At 29.4% G+C, this 18,146-nt stretch overlaps 1 protein-coding gene across 2 annotated transcripts in view; it reads left to right on the top strand.

The window, feature by feature from the left end:
- The first annotated feature begins 7,659 nt into the window (after nt 1–7,659).
- Nucleotides 7,660–18,146, top strand: part of LOC129975600 (MICAL-like protein 1) — a 63,756-nt gene continuing 53,269 nt past the window's right edge. For both annotated transcript variants that reach the window (XM_056088669.1, XM_056088666.1), the window contains exon 1: nt 7,660–7,942. The gene's annotated coding sequence lies outside the window, so the exon portion shown is untranslated. The remainder of the gene's footprint in view (nt 7,943–18,146) is intronic.

Below are 18,146 nucleotides of genomic sequence, written 5' to 3'. Positions count from 1 at the left end.
TAAGAAGACTGTGCTGAAAAGTCAATTTTTGGTGAAAATATTGAATATTTTTCTTGTTCAATATTCTTGATTTTTCTCAACAGCGCTCTTTAGAAAGCCATTTGAATTTTCTTTTAAGTTAGTTATTTAGAGAGTTACATTGATTTCTGGATTTGGATAATCCACATTTCAATGTTATTTTACAACTTTAAATGCCAATTAATGAAATTCTAAATTTTGGCAAAATTGTTCTATGAAAGAAAAAGAAAAAAAGAAAAGAAAACCAAATTTAAATTGCATTCAAAATGCGTATAATAACTTTTCAAAATAGTCTGTGACTTCTAGATTACAGAATAAGCAATCTGTTCAACGATTTTATGATTGCTTTAATATTTCACAAATGCAAATAAAAAAGATTGAAATTTACATCTTCTTTGTCAACCGAATCTCTGTACTGCAAAACTGGATAGCAATACAGTTCAACTAGAAGTAAGAAAACTTATTTCTTCGTTCAAAATATTTGCAAATTTTTGAATAAATTATTTTATAAACTAGAATTTATAAACTAGAAGATTTTAGCTTTACATCTCTTTTTGGCCAAAAGAGATATAAATTCATGTTTCTTCCAATTTTCGGAACACTTTTGATACATTTTTGTTTCTTATATATATTATATATATTATTATTTTAATATATGTATTATTAGTTTAATGGAAACCCGGTGGAGTAGTAATAGCGCCTCGCTTTCCCAACGCACAGGTCCAAGGTTCGGTCCTTGGGCTCGGTAAGGTCGAGTCAGCCTTTTATCTCTTGAGTGGGTCGATAAACTGAGGACCAAACATGCTTGGGAATTAAACACTGGGGGTTCAACCCAATCTAGCCTGACCACTTAACTGAGACATATGCTTTGCACCTCAGGGCCCTCGGTCAAGAAAGCAGATATGGGCACTGCAGGCCTTGGCCCACATGGGCTGTCGTGCCACTGAGTTTTGTTTTTATATATTTTTTTAACTTATTTTATCTAAAATAAATAAATAAAAATATGATATTTTCCAAAATTTCTTCCGGAAGTAATTGCACATCTTAACGCTCTAATTCGAATATTGGTCATGACGATCGCTAAATTTCAAATTAAGTAAACGGATTATTCAGAGGATGCTTTGGTTAGAAAATTAATATATACGCAGATCTAAGACAGCACTATATATTTCTGGTGAAAATAAAAAGTGCATTGTATTACAATCAGATAAAAGTTCCTGGATACAATTTGTTTCTGCATTAAGATTCTAAACGGAAATACAAATAAATAAAAAGAAGAAAAATCCAACAAATTTTCTCCTAATATGATTCCATTCAACAGAAACATTAAATTAAATACCGAGAAAATTTTTGCAATCCTCTTTCCCACTATTTACTGCAAAGAGTAATGAGTTTTTAAAGAATATATTGATTTTTACTTTCTCGCATATGTAATATAGAGAAAATATTGTAATCGTCAAACATTTCAAATTCGAAATTTTGACGAATCCCCACGTTTCAGACCTTCTTGAGTTCGAAAAACACATTTTTGAAAACTACCCGTCTCTCTGTCTGTGACGAAAATAACTAAAATGCATTGAGCAAGGTGGTTGAAATTTGGTACACGGTCTTAATACCAAATTGCAAATTTCTATCAAATTTTGAGTAAAATCTGTTCAAAGAAACATCATCTGTCCGTCTGTTCGAATATAAGTAAACACGGTGATTAAAAGACGAAGAGAACTAAATAAATAAAACTCATTTCACATATTTAACATCTATACAGTAGACACTTGTCACAATTTTAGCCCAATCCAACTGCGGATAGACTGTCTGTCGGTCTGTACTTTCAAAAACACATTAACATGATAACTCAAAGACGCAGTAACTTAAATATATCAAATTTACTACCGGATTTTGGGATTACAAGCGCATTTGTTTTATCAATAAGATGTGTAAAATGTGTTTAAAACCAAATTCAATTTTTGGATGCTATTATTGAATGTCAGGGATAAAACACTAAATAACTCGCCAACGAATATGATAGATGCAGTAAAAATGTTAAATTCTCGCCAAAAGTTAATATTTTATAACTATTTTGCACCAATGTCATATAAAGCGTTCTCTGGCATGACAAGTTTATCAGTGAATATGCGAGAAAGTTTAGGGGAGACCATTCCCATTAGTTTTAAATAGCTGTACTACAGAAAATTTCTGATTAATTACGGTCACAGTAACAAATAATCACCAAAATGAAGAAGGAGGAGGAGGGGAGTAAGAACTTTAATCAACATATGAATGGTATTGGGAAAAAAATATATTTACATTAAAAGGAAAGGAGTAAAAATGAAATTCTTTTTATGTAATAATTTCTGTACATGCGAGTTTTTAGATTACTTTTTAACAAAACCAACTAAATTCCTCGTAAATTTTGTCTCTCCAACGTCCTGGTACTAGTGAACTCGATTCCAACAAAGCATAAAGAGCTAGACAGATAAAGTATGGTTTTAAGGTTTAACATCTAAAATGTAGATCAGTATCAGTTTTGTTACAAATTTGTCAAGAGATTAGCCGTCTGACGGTCGGTTCTTTTCCATGCAGGTAAATGTAAAAATACAAAAACGAAAAAAGCAAATTATGTATATTTGGTTCATGGTATAGTATCAAAAATATAGAGGCTTACGAATTTTAAACTAGAACTGTCACAGATTTGATTTTCTATCGTTCCGACATCAGCATGCATATAAAGCCAATGACTAAATAAATGAAATTTGATATATGATCTTATGATTGTAATTGTGGTTCAATGTTAAATTTTCTTTTAAATCGTTTGGAAAAAATGTGTCCAAAATAAAAATTCGATTGTCGAGTACGTTAATATTTTTCGCATGCAAGAGATTAATCGAAAAAAAAATCAAAGATAACACGATAGACTTAGTATAAAATATTGCACTCACACCAAAGTGGATGTAGTAGTGCCAGGCAAAACACACACACACACATGCATATATAAAGCATAATTTTTTAGTAGGTTTATGGCAGAGAAGAGAAGACATTTTTGAATTTTTAAACTAGATTTATTCCATCCCGGGAGAAGTAATTTGCGCACGAAGAAAGAAGCGACGAAATACGTCAGTTCATGACACAAGAAAAGAACAAAAGAGAGCATAAATTTTCCTCAGTTATTTTGTATTATGAGATTCTGATAGTGATTTCTTTGACACGTGTAAACGCAGGAAAGGGAAATATAGGTATCTGTAAAAGAATGTTGTAAACATTAAGGATTTTTATCCCTTTACTATTAGCGTGAGATTCCACAGTTTTACAGAGTGCGTGTAGCATTAATTAAATAAAAAAAGGTGGAATTGGATTAGGGAATAAGAGAACATTTTAGAATGAAATTAATATGCGCTAAATAAAAATAAAAATTTAGAAATTAATTAGGATTTAAATATATCATTACACACACACACATATAATATATAATCTATGTTCAAAATATAATTTCTTTATCACTCAAAATCCCCTCCTTCACTGTAACTCTTTCTAAGTTACGCACGTTATTATCTGTCCCTCGTAACCAAAATGCCAAGCCTACAAATTCCTTTAAAAACTGTATACAAGTTCAGAATATTTTCTCATGCTCTCTCAATTTCTTATATGTGATCCAATTTTCTTGCTCTCTTTCTTTTTATTCGATACGCTGCGTCGTACTCGCCATGACTTGGACCGAGAATCTTAATAATAAGTAAAAATTAGGACTATTTCTTTAAAATTATGAGGTATAAAAATCATTAAAAAACTCCAGAACTGTTTTTTTTTCAAAGTATACTTTACACACACGCACGCAAGCACACACGTGGACAAAAAAAAAAAAAAAAAAAAAAAAAAAAAACCATTTAAAAGTACATTGCAGAAAATGAACAAGATAATCTTTAAAGCATCATAACAAATAATATACCTAGAAAGATAAATATACATCAGATCATTAATATTATCTCTCTAACATGGAATCAAGTTCAAATCTGAAATAACAAAAAATTATTTCAGAAAAGGTGGGAGGTGGGGCACCATAGATTAAAGGAGAGTTTACTGTTTCAAAAAATGAACGATTGTGAAGCTGAAAAGATGGCGACGATGATGGAACTGTGATCTGGGATGAAGAACATTGAAATTTCCGGAAAGTAGAAACTACTTCTGAAGAGTATACGATATTAAAAATTGGGAAATTTTCGCAATTGGTGATTTAATAGAAGATAAATTACAATAGCTAAAGTAAGTTGTGATAACGAAGAATTCCTTTCATAAATTGCAATCTTATTTTGCTTGCTAAATCATTTGTGAAATATGATTTAATGAACAATATCCATTTATAATGCTACTAATTATAAATGGATATTCAAAGATACAGCCTGAGTAAAAACTTTAAGGCCAGTAAAAAATTTTGAGAAAATGTAAAATGAAATAAAAGGGATTCAAATAATATTAATTATCAAAGTTTATTGATAAGAAATAAATGCCATAAACATAATTTGTAAATACATAATTATGAGAAACAGGTTGTTATTTACAAAGTTAGTATTTCTGCCTGAGTAAAAACTTTAAGGCCACCAGTCATTTTTTAAAAATAAATATAATATAATCGTGTAATTACCATTGCAACTACTAGCTTGTGACAACGCTGCAATTTTCATATTTGTCATACGTTTCTTCAAAGCATTGGTTATCTTTGTGAAGATGGGGAAGGGTAAGAAGTTAACTGATCGTGAAAGAGGACAGATCGAAGCTTTGTCTTCAACAGGAAGGAGTAGTCGTGCTATTGCGATAAAGATAGGAAGATCAAAGACTGTAGTCAACAATTTTTTTAAAATTGAAAGACAATTATGGTAAAAAGAATACTGGGGGAAGACCTAAAGCTTTGTCCTCACGTGATGAAAGAAGAGTTTGCCAACTTGCATCTACTGGAAAGTACTCAACCAGGAAACTGATTCCGACGACAGGTTTAAAAGTTTGTCAAAAAACGATTTATAACAGAATTAGAAGGTCTGGAAGGTTCACTTATACAGCAAAATTGACTAAGCCTCAGTTACTGCAGGGACACAAAATAGAGCGTTTGAACTTTGACCAGAAAGTCATGCCCTGGGACAACCAATGGTTAGAAATTATTTTTTCTAACGAAAAAAAATGTAATTTGGATGGACCAGATGGCTGGAATTTCTATTGGCATGATATAAGAAATGAAAAAGAAATATTCTCCAAGCGCCAATTAGGTGGAGGGTCTGTCATGACTTGGGCTGTTTTGCTTACAATGGTGTGGGCTCAATTGCATTCGTTAGAGGTAGAATGAATTCACAAGGATACCAAAATGTCCTAACAAATCATCTTTTGCCAAATGCTGAATGTCTTGCTGGAGAAAATTGGAAATATCAGCAAGACAATGAATCGATCCATTCGAGTAACAGCACAAAAAATTGGTTCCAAGTCAACAATGTTGAAACTGTGAAATGGCCAGCTAGATGACCTGACCTCAACCCAATCTTAGCAAGAAAAGTTTATGCAAATTGGAGACATTTTACATCAACAACAGAGCTGAAATCAACTATCGAAGTTGAATGGTATAAAACCGACCCCACCCTTTGTCAAAAACTCGTTTCATCCATGAAAACAGGAATATTTGAAGTAATTCGAAGAAATGGCTCTTACGCAACCTTCTAAGAATTTGTAATTTTTTTCTTATATGTTATTTTCTCTGTTGGCCTTAAAGTTTTTACTCAGGCTCAAATATTCATCTGTGTGTTCTGTAATATTTTCTAATAATAAAATATTTGCAAATTAATTTTTCTACTTTTTTTACTTTTATTTAAGCTCAATAATTATCAATCAAATGGTATTTTAATTCCTCAGTTTATATGTTTCCATTTTCTCAAAAATTTTTACTGGCCTTAAAGTTTTTACTCAGGCTGTACGTCAGAGGATGGTTAATTTTTAATCACCTATATGCATATGCCTAAATCACATAAAATAAATAATGTATTACTCAAGATTTGCAATAAAGTTAGGATTTTTTCAATTTTTAATACAAATATTTAATTTTAAAATTTATTTATTGTTTTCAAAACTATATTGTAATACATTAATAAAATCTTAATTTTTAAATTAGTAATATTAAATTCATTTGTATTATTTTGTTTGTAATAATCGAAATTGATGCTTTCCATTTATATGCTTTTTTATTTGTACCGATGATTTAGTGTGCTTTCACTTTTTTTTCTTTAAAAAAAATTTTCAAATAATTTGTAGGTTGGAGGATATAAATTGCAAAGCTTATTAGTAACATGAATTATTAATCAACATTTTATGAAATAAATTAGCGATGTTTGCATTTTAATCCTGCATATTTATTTTGATTAAAATGTGAGTAATTAGAAAGGACCAGAAATCATAATGAAATTAAAATACTGAGGAAATGTAAATATCTTTAGTATTTTTTGAAAAAATTGTATTAATTAGGTCGTGTGAAAATATCAAATTTTGATCAAATATTTTCTGTTTAAGTGGGAAGTGAAAGCCCATTTACAGAAAAACGACATCAAAACAAAAGAATCGCATGTTTGAAGTTCAATTTCATTGAAAATAAATTGTAATCTCATGATGGTAAATTGTTAAAATCAGATATGTGTTAAATTAGCAGGAGTTATCAAATGCTCCCTTAAAAAAATTCTCTTCTATTTAATAGCCAGTCATAGTGGTTTTCTTATCCGAATGACGATTTAAGGAGAAAGCAGGTCTTGTGCACATAATCCACCAAGAAAATATCCCCCCTTTAGTATGACATGGAACTTCAGATGATAGAATGGACGCCACCAAAACTTTTAAAAACTACGAGATTTATTCCTTAATACCTTTCATAAGTTTTAATTATAGAGTTTAATATAACAAAAAATTCGGGTATTTAAAAAAAAATAATTGGGTTTCAATTTAGGTTCAAAGCTTTTAGCTTGTGGTCGAATGAAATTTCATGAGCGAATATCTTTAATTTATTTTCTTTTACTATTTAAAAAGTAGATGGTGTGATCTTAAAATTGTAGATTTGAGACTCAATTTCAGCATCTAGCTATCCACCATGTAAAGAGTCGAGAGCACGTTACAATCTCAGATTCTTCCGTTCTTTTCTTATCAAAAAGAGGTCTTATTTCATTTTATTTATTTATTCTAAAATGCGATCTATACGTAGAAGATTTATCGGAACTTATATTGACAAATGATAAGTTCTTCTTTAGAAGACATTTTTCCATAATAAATACCATATTATATGAAATAATATATAACCATATGAAATAATAAATAAATATTTGCTGTTTAATAGAACATGAGCTTTTTCATTTGCACAATTTATTTTCAAAAATCTGAAATGAATTTAAATTTTGTTTTCATTTCTTGTAGTATTACACCAATCTCATTTTGTTTTCATCTTTTGTAGTATTATACTAATCTCATTTCAATAGAGCAATGTTGTTCAACAACTTAGCAAACGACACAGAAACTCTCCACATCAAAACAGAAATTTGAAAAGTAGCGCCTCTAGCGGTAAAAATTGCAACTGTGGCAGTCGATTACATTAATGCTCCACAGTAGATCGTGTTGTATCTCCTTTAACATATGCTCGTAACGTCCTTTTAAATGTGATTGCCAAGTGTTTTGGCACGGCTGAATTTTTCTGAATGATTTTATTATGAGAAGTTTTAAATCTTTTTTCTGAAGTGTGTTTTTGCTTATTCCATCTTGCTTATTACAGATTTTCAACACAGAATCGTTTAGCTCACCAGAATCTGTATAATCAAGGTTTAGAAGATTTTTAATGAATTCTTTTTAAACTATTTCATTTGTGTATAAAACTAATCAAAATCTCATCGTGGAATTTTGACATGTCATTTGACGTGACTAGGTAAGTTGTCGTTTCGAAGATTATTCTTTCTTTCTTAATATTTGTTTTAATTGTGCCGCAATCTTTTAAGAATATGTTTTCTGTGCATGCCGATATTTTAAATTTTCTTAATGGAAATTTGTTTTTCATAAGTGGTAAAAAAATATTTAGATAAATTCTAGAAAAAAGTTGTAAGTTATCAAAAAATATTTGTATGATATTCATTAGAATGCCATATTATCTTTTGCTGTAAAAGTTCTTATATTTCTCCAGTATGACATTGGTTATGTAAACAAAGCATGTCCTTAATCATAGCCAGTTCAAAAGATAGTATTTTATCTATTTCACATTGTTACAATCATCAGGAAAAAAAAAAAAAATCTTATCTGTCACTAAAAAAGTGATGTTATATTATTTTATTCACTTGTAAATACGCATTTACTCATTTTTCTCTCTTAATTTAAGTTTTCTGAATGATTTAAACAGTTCAAATTTTTTTTATATTTAACAGCATTTCTTTTCTACAATTAAAATATGTGTGTTTAGCTATTTAAAAAGATGTAATTAGGCGCAATGTGTGATGTAAAACAAATTTCTCATTACTTTTTATTTATTAAACAAAAAATGATATATTCCAATTGTTTGCTGTAAAAGTCAACAAAACTCTCAAAACACATAAAAAATATTTTAAGAAATTAAAAATTTATATAAAATAATATTTCGCTTATATAATATATAATGGTATATATAATAAATGGTATATATAGTTTCTAGAGCTTTTTTAAGTTAAGAATTGAAATGTTTCAGAATTATTTTGTGAAAATTTATTGGAACTACTTTACTACTATTATAGTGATACTATTAAATGTTTGCTTATTATTGTGTTATTAAAATTATTATTGAGAATACTTGTTTAGTTTTAGAATTTTTTAAAGCTTGTATTAAACATCAATAATTCTCCTTCATCTAAGTAATTAATTTATTGGATATCGTTATGTTATTTCTTAATCAACTTCCTCCATTAATTTTAAAAAATGTAATTTATCCATTTCTTACTTTAAGCATAAGTACTCATGATGGTCTTGTGGGTTCCCTCATATTTGTATGTGAATAAAATGAATCACAATATAAAATTAATAAGTTATATGTGATAAGTTGATATTGCAATAAATGTGATGTTACTATTAAAAATTTTTTAAACACTCGAGAAGCTGAGCTTTTATAAAAAGTGTTTCATATGTTAAATTTATTTTTATTATTAATAATTACTTATTTTAAGACATTATCAGTTATAGACCTAATGATTATTTAATATTTTTTTCATGTCCTAATATCATATAAAAATTATCAATTTATTTGATAAAAGTGTTAAAATTGGATTTGTGTAAAATGTAATAGAGTATTTATGTTAAATAAATTATTAGTTGTCTTTTTATATATGTTTTATCATTTCATTTCTTAGTTTTTGTATTTTTAAGCTTTATTCTCTCTTTCTTTCTTTCTTTCTTTTTTTTTTTCCCCTTCTGCTAAATAATTTTTAAAAATTGCACGACTTGATAACCAAATATTTTTTATAATTGACTTATTGATTCGTGAATCATTATTTTTATTGGGAAGTTTAAAAGTTTCGTGAATAAGGGTTGGGATAGAGATAATATAAAGTTAACGTATTAGAAATTAAAACACATTTCTTTAAAGCAATTGCTTTGCATTTGGAAATAAAATAAAAGTTTATAATTTAAATTTATTAATGAGAAATTGCAATCTTTCAACTATTAACTACTTTTTTTATCCTTAATGGTTTAATTTGGATATAAAATATTTAATTTAAAAATATAATGGTATTTATTAAATTAATTTAAAATTAATTGGAGATAAAATTAATCTTTAATCTTTATGTGTTTATTGAATGTTTTATGAATTCCTAGTAAAGAAATTACTTATGAGTAAGTTTGAATTTTACTTTATATACTTTCATATTACATCAGAAATCTATATTTTAGGGATCAGACTTAATTAGTATGAAATTTATTTTCATACTAATTATTTTTTATTTATGAATTATGTTAAACAATTTTTTAAAAAAATTTTGAACCAAACAGTCTGTGAAAACATAATTATTTAATTATTATTAATGTTATTACTTTTATGAATCATTGCTTGATAAACAATGCCATCTATTTCAATTTTGTGAATTTTTGGTGTTAAAGAAACATTTGAGTTTTTCAGAATCAATTATTAATTTATTTTTTCTGATATGGGCATAGAATGGCATGCTTCTATGAGATTTAAAAAAAATTATAAATATTTTTCATCACCAGTATTCTTACTTTGTAAAATTATTATTCAGTGAAGTTATTTAATTTGCTTTACAATTTCTATCTGGTCTTAAAGTTCAAAAATAAGAAAAGTTATGTCAGAAAGTTGCATATGTACTAACTTTCCACTTATCCTGTTTTATAAAGGTGATGTAATCTAAATGTTTCCCAATTAATAGAAATGCAAATATAGATTGAAGTGGCCATTAGTGACTGAAAAGCCGTATTTGTAGAGTTCAAGAAATTGAATATTTGTATTCTTCACAGTAAATTAAAATAACTGCAACTGCTTTACTATATCGCAAAAGAACTTCTTCAGGTTCCTAATTTTTAAATATATTACAATTAATAAGGAACAATTTCTTAGTTATAAATTATAATATTGATAAAGGATGACTGATGCTGCTGTTTTTTTTTTTCATCAATGTTCACCCAAAAAATTTATCATTTAAATTTAAATACTTTAAATATTGACAAATCTGTTTAAACTTATTTATTTTTGTGATGATCTTTTATCAAAATTTACCATTTTGAGTCCTACTTGTTTGATATTAAACAATTGTTTATTTTACAGCCAAACTTCTAATTAGAGTCGAATACTTGTCCCTAATAAATATTGGTTTTTATTCAGAATGATTATAAAATTTTTGCAAGCATTTTATTTATTAAAGTGTTGTCTCTTCTTCATTGTAAAAAAAAGTCTTTAAGGAAAAAAGTCTATAATCTTTAAGGATTTTTTTTTTATTTATTTGTACAATTCAAAATTCTTTTCTGTATAATAATCTTTCCTAAGCCAATAATGGAAAACTGGAATTGTTTATTGATTCTTTGTCTAAACAATCTATATATAAACAGTTAAAATGAATTTCAAAATTATTACATTAGAATATATTTTTTATTCCAAGTTATAAACCTCTGTACAAAAAAATAAATAAATAAATAAAAATCACTTTTTAAATGCTCATGTATTACAACTCTATCTCTTCATCAACCTACTACAACACAGCCTCCCCCCCCTTCTTTTTGCAAATGATAATTTATAGTCTAAAATGTGACACAGTTGTAAAATCGGTGTGTGTGTGGGGGGGGTGGGGGGGCTAGAATATGGAATTTGTTGTAGCAAGAAGAATAGTACCAGACCATGGCGATTGGATTGTGCACAGATAATTTTTCTCTGTCTATGACTGAGTTTTGGCGGAATTTCCTATATATAGTTAGTACTTTATCTCTTGTTATTTGGAGTTTACTTTTGATATATTAAAGTCCTGAACCTATGATAGCACGACGTAAACTATTGACATTTCTAGAAAAAGTTGTAAATAATTTCATAAATTGATCAAGGACAAAAAAAAAAAAAGCATCATAAGGAACTAAGTTTGATGCTACTAAAACTATTGATGTTGATGTTGTTATTAGTGGACCAATGATTTCAGTTCCTAAATTATGAATGCCCGATATAATTAATTAGTGGTGATAATTATTTAAGAATATCTTCTCATTTGAATAATTTGTTAATCCCTTACTTTCCTCGGAATGTCATCATTTCCCCCCTTTTTTTTTTCGGTTTGATTTATTTGAAAAAAAAAATTACACTTTTGAAAAATTCAGATTAAAATCTTGACATTTATAGTGATTGATGTGAAAGTTATTTGAATCAATATTCACATTTTGTAATTTCGCGAGCATTACCAGATCTTCTATTCGAATTTGTTTTTCTTGTTCTTCATTGAATTATATTGTTTTTACGTAATGAAATTTATGATTTTTTTAATGGTTATTCATGTCAAAACCATTTTGTATGTGTAATCAATCATCATGGTACTGCTACGATGGAATGCAGTGATGTTCGTACATGCCAAAGGTATTAAGTTTATAAATATATTTCACTGGGTCAGTCGTGAATCTAGATTACGTGACGATCTTTTAAATGTTCCATAAGTGTTTAGAACTTAGTTCAAAGGCCCACAGAATAGTGGACTATCTTGAAAAGTTGCAGGATTTATCTTAAACCTGTTTTAGCTAGCGGTGTAGAATAAGTAATCTATTTACCGTTATAAACTTCCTCTACAAGTTTGACTTTATTGGTCTTTAAAACAAATAAAAAATAAATTTATACTGGTTTTTCTTTACTAAGGCTTGTACTCCTCCTCCTCCACTTTTGTTTCTTTCTCGCAATTATATATTTAGAAATGAATCAATATCGTTTTCATTTTCCTGTCCGAAATTTGTTTTTAAGCAGCTGCTATGCAATATTATTTAAATGAGTATAATGAAGATCAGACAAATAATTTTAAAAATTAATAGTGAGTTTAAATAATGTAACTAAGAATTCTTCGGCATGTTCTAAATTAACACATTTTGTGCCGGTTATTTAAAATTAGTGGCATAGGAGGGAAAAAATGGTACTAGTAGTACTATATTTTGTAGTACTTGGTCATCATTGGTATTTCAAGCTTAAATGGCACCCAGGGCATGATATAATTTTTCGCCCTTTCGTCACAATTTTTATTTAAATAAAAAGTTACATAAATGCACCAATTTTTCGTCTTCATGGCACTCTCTAAGATTGACGTCTATCTTGACATATCCCCCCCCCTCCTGCTACTTATTTGAATATAATTACATCCCCTCATACCTTATGATGACAAATGCAGTGCAATCTATATTAGAAATATTGTTGCGAAAATGTATATGGTTTCACTGTAGACTACTTGGTGTCATGCCTGTTAGAATTTTATGATTTAAATGTCCAATAACTGTACTGTATTGGGGTATACGGACAGAAGAAAGAGTCATATATATGTTGTTTTTTCTAATGGCACTTGCCATGGACAAGCTTGCTGACGAAATCAGCGATTTTAAGCCGAGGGTGCGTCTTTTGTTTTTTAGTAGCGCCAACTAGGGCCAAGAGTACATCTTAACTACTCACACATCACTTTCGCTTGCACAGTCCCTTTTGACAGGGGAGCACATTCACACATCTCACAGATAGAACAGATGAAGAACAACCATGCCCGAACCGGGACTCGAACCCAGGACGCCCAGATCATGGGGAAGACGCGCTATCCCTATGCCAGGATGCCGGCAGTCATATATATTGGAAAAATAAGTAGATTTTCATAACACTATAACGCTAACATAGGTTAGGTTATCAGTCATTTTAAGAAATTTTTTTTATTGATTTTACAAATTCGATAGAAGATTAAAAGTTAAATATCTAATCTGTTCGTTACTGTGTTTTGTTCAGTTTTTGCCGCAATTTCAAAATATACGTTGGTATAATTTCATATTTTTTAAGGGGGGATATAAATGGAATCGACTCGATGTTTTATAGTGTTTGGACTAAACTGTTATGTGTTTGGTCAATTCGGCATTTGTAAATATTTCGCCTTGTAATTTGATGGCAGAATTTTTAAATTAAATAAAATTTTTAATAATTGTACAAAACCCCTCAAAATTTCATTTTTTTTATAAGCTTTGTAATATAAATTGAAATTATTGTTCTGTATTTCTATTTATTTGTAATTTAATAATTTGACATCGTTTTACAAAGCCTAGAAAAGAATGGGCTCGCGTTTTTATGTTTATTTTGTCACAGTTAAATCGGAAATATACACTGGCAATATCCAGAATTATCGGAATCAGAATTTATGTATAAATTTTGACGTATGCTGATTATACTAGATATATCAAAATTAAAATTCAGATCCGTTCCAAACCAGGCTAAAAATTAAAAAAAAAAATGCTCCAAAAAATTATAAACGAGAAGTTTTTAAGGAGTTTTCATTTTGTAATAAATGATGGACTTTGTAATCCTAAGTTTTCTTTTTATCCTGATTTCAAAAAATTACAAATGTTTCAATCATTATAATCTACAAGTCCTCTTTTCATCCTAATTTTACCGATCAAAAAGATAACGTTGCCAGAATGATAAACCGTTATATTTGCGAGTGTGTAAGTAGCGACATAATTAATAACTGCCTTTAAAATGATGGACAGTTTCCAGTACTATATCAGATCAGTGATAACCAAACAATTCTAATGGTTTTAACGATTTAATATAGATGTACCATATCGGTTGGTGCGTATTAGTTCGGATTCATAATCCGGAAGCAATGATTTGATTTCAGATTTCCATAAACATATGCCGTATCTACTGGATGTTCAGTCTGGTGATATCAAACTTTTTCTCGCTGATACTTGGAAGTTTCGAAAAAAGGCTGGGGGCTCAGACGTCATATTCATCGTTTGACCACAGTTTAAAATAACGCAAAGTGTCTCACTCGAATTGCCTTTGAGTAGTTAATTCAAATTATGGTGACTGTTTAGCTATTAGTCCATCAACAACGTACGCCACACTTTCGAAATCTTCTTTGCATCTGTGGGCTTCTTATACTCAACTTTTTACAATTTAAAAAATATATAGGATCGTAGTAGTATACACTTTTGTGTAAAATGCCGATAGTAGAATTATTTTTTAATACGTTCGTAAACAAAGTGGCGTATACCGTTCTATATGCAGAGATAAAGCGTTGTATGCCAACCAAGTATGAGATAAACTGAAATGCAAAGCGGCTTATTCCGCAAATTTTTGTACTTGAAATGCTTTTCTAGCAGCTTAAGTGTCCCAGCAAATAACATAAAAAATAAAAACAACAAATTTAGAGAATTTTACTAGGACACCTAGCTTACCTTTTGGTAAGCTAAGTGTTCGCGAACTTGTTAACTGCATTTCTCTTTCTTAAAAGAAATCGTTAATTTCAGGATTTCAAGTTAGGCAAAATGCATTCTTTGAGGATCCATTTCCACACCTACAAAATTATTCGTATCAATATCTCTTCAGCTTCATCATTTATTTTATTTTTCCTGGTACTTCATCGTCTTTCAAGAAATTAGTAATATCTCTTTCCCAGGAACGTGCGAGCTAATTAACGTATGGATAGCTGCCAACTTTTTGCTGAAACGTTTTGTTTGCGAAAGATTTATTGCGTTATTATTCAGATTGTTATCAGATGGCATCTTAATAAGCGTGACCGAAAAAATAATTTGTCGTTGTAAGGAAAGATTAGGAACTTGTACAAATTTTATGCCATATGACTTGACTGAGTAATGTAAATTTGGATGTAATGTTTCTAAGCGGATTACTTAGAAAATATTGCTTTAATTTTTATGTTTTTCTTCTTGTATATTTTTTAAAGACTGAATTAATGTGATTTCTGCAAAACTGATTTAAAATGCGATTTTTTAGGTGAATGACATTTTGGCTTGAAAGCATTTCATAGTTTTCTATTTCTATCTGTGAGTTGTGGAGGTATTGGGCCTGTTTGCAGATTATCTCTTGTTTGTAGGTTTTTTTTAACATATTTCTATTTTTTCTGGATTGTGAAAAAACCTACAATCTGTATATACGCTCAATTCAATGAATTTCTGTAGAATGTAAAAATCATTGAATTCACAAGATTCCATTTAAAGATTGCTTGCATCCTTAAGTATGACTGAGATGAATGCACTGTGTTTAGTTAAAGTGACTGTTTTTCCTAAGTGTTCCATCTAATCTATGAGTAGTGTCCATTAAAAAAAATCAAGATATTTAAAGTAATTTAGATAGCTGAAGAACTAATTCTCCCGTTCAAACCACTGTACCGATTTCGACAATTTGTATTCATGTGAAAGGTCATGATTCTTAGATATGTCATCAGTGGTCCTCTATTCCAAGTCCCTCTATTTCCAAGTGGGAAAGGCTGCCCCCCCCACCCCCAATGCTTCAACCTTAAATTCCAGTACCTACGAAATATGTGCCCAATTTGGTAGATACAAGTTCAAAAATATGATCTGCAGAGCGTTTTGAGCGAATTTTTCATCATGCATGTTGCCATTTGCAAATAATGATATTTTTTTACTCTAACAGCCCTCTCGATATAACGCCAAAAAATGCAAACTCTCACCAGCTTTGCGATTGGCGACTCAACTTTGGCGATCTTTTTTTTTAATCTGAAAGTCGCCAAATGTAACAGGGAATACTATTTATTATTTTAGCATTTTACGTGTAATGGAGCTATTTGATTTTATCCCAAAACCTCCAGAGATCATGAAAATAAATAAATGTAGATAATATGTCAGCCTTTAAATATTATTTTGTTACATGAATTCTCAAATAAAAAAAATAGAGACAGAAATTTCCATGATTTTTACATTATTTATTTAAAAACAGTGAGCATCTCTATTTCAGTTCGTCGGCATTGAGCCGAATCCATTTCAGAACAAACATGATTTTGTAATAAACAGCCAAAGAGATTTACGAATCGCAAAAAATGAAATTTCCATATTTGGATGATGGAATTCACATGTTCTGTTGTGTGATTCAGAGAGGGTGTATCCCGACTGCGATTTTAGCAGAAAGGTTTTCTATTCCTTCCCCTCCAAGCATGGTGTGATTGAATTTGTTTTTCACTGCTGTGTTGCTTTTTAGATAGACAAGCTGTAAAATTTTGTTTTTAATTTCTCTTAGAACAAAATGTATGTATAAGTCAAAACTATTTAATTCATTTTGTTGAGATTCCACGTTTCAAACTTCCCCAGGCTCGAAAAACCTGTTTTGTGAACACGATAATTCAAAAACACATTAAACTAGAGTGATGAAATTTAGTATGTAGTTTTAACATCCATTTTTTTGATTTAGGTGAAAGTTTGGAAGAAATTCATTCATATGAAGTTTTTTTTTCTTTTGTCCGAGTACATATGAATTTGATAACTACGAAATATAAAAAGCTAGATGAATGAAATTTGGTACGCAATTTTAACAGCTCAGTATAGATCCGTATCAAAATTTGAATCAAACCTGTCAACGGTTTGTCCGTCTATCGGTCTGTGTATTGGTATGCATATATACGCAATAATTCAAAAGCCTTACATCTTAAATGAATTTGGTTCACAGTTTCAGCATCTAAAATACAGTTTTTAAGCAAATTTTATACCATATAATCCTTGCCTAGTCAATAAGAAGTCAAGTCATCCTTGTCGAAATTAAAAAACGCACTTACTTAAATATATGAAATTTGGGTGTGATCATGAAGTCAAATTTCACTTTCATTCGGTCAGGGAGAGATGCATATTCGAGATTTTTAAAATTACACAATGAAATATTAGTTAACCAGTGGTAATGGTTTCCTCAGTACTTTCTCGCATACTCTCTAATGAACTTGTCATGTCAGAGAACGCTTTGACGTGAATTTAGCGTTTTTACCGAATTTGTTATCCTTGGCGAGTTATTTGGCGATTAATCCCTGGTATGCCGTTAATAGTATGCGAAAATCAAATTTTTAATTTTCGAAACGTTTTTCTCAATCGATTGAAGCAAAAATTAGACACAAAACTGCACTTGTAGTCGCAAAATCCCGTATCAAAATTTGATACATTTAAGTAATTGCGATTTTCAACTATCGCGTTTACATGTTTCTGAAAGTACATATTGATCGACAGTCAACCTGTTGTTAGTTCTGGCTCAAAATATGACTGGTGCCTACTTTATAGATGTTAAATCTGTGTACTGAATCTTATATATATAGCTCTCTTCTTTTGTTTAATTATTGTGTTAACTGATATTCGAATAGCGATACAGACGGACTTTCTCTGAATAGATTTTACTCAAAGTTTGACAGAAATCAGCAAATTTTTTGTAAAGACCGTATACTAAATTTCAACCGTCTACTTAAAGAGTTTTATTTATTTGCTTATCTTTGTCATAGATAGACGAACATTTTCCAAAAATATGTTTTTCGATTTCAGGGAGGTCTAAAATGTGGAGGTTCATCAAAATCTCGAGTTTAAATTTTTGACGATTACTATATTTTCTGTACTACGTTTACGAGAAAGTAAACATTGGATTCTATATCAAATTTTGATGTTAT

The sequence above is a fragment of the Argiope bruennichi genome, chromosome 7, assembly GCF_947563725.1.
Source record: "Argiope bruennichi chromosome 7, qqArgBrue1.1, whole genome shotgun sequence".
Taxonomy (NCBI): domain Eukaryota; kingdom Metazoa; phylum Arthropoda; class Arachnida; order Araneae; family Araneidae; genus Argiope; species Argiope bruennichi.
This window is presented reverse-complemented; position numbering and strand designations above follow the sequence as displayed.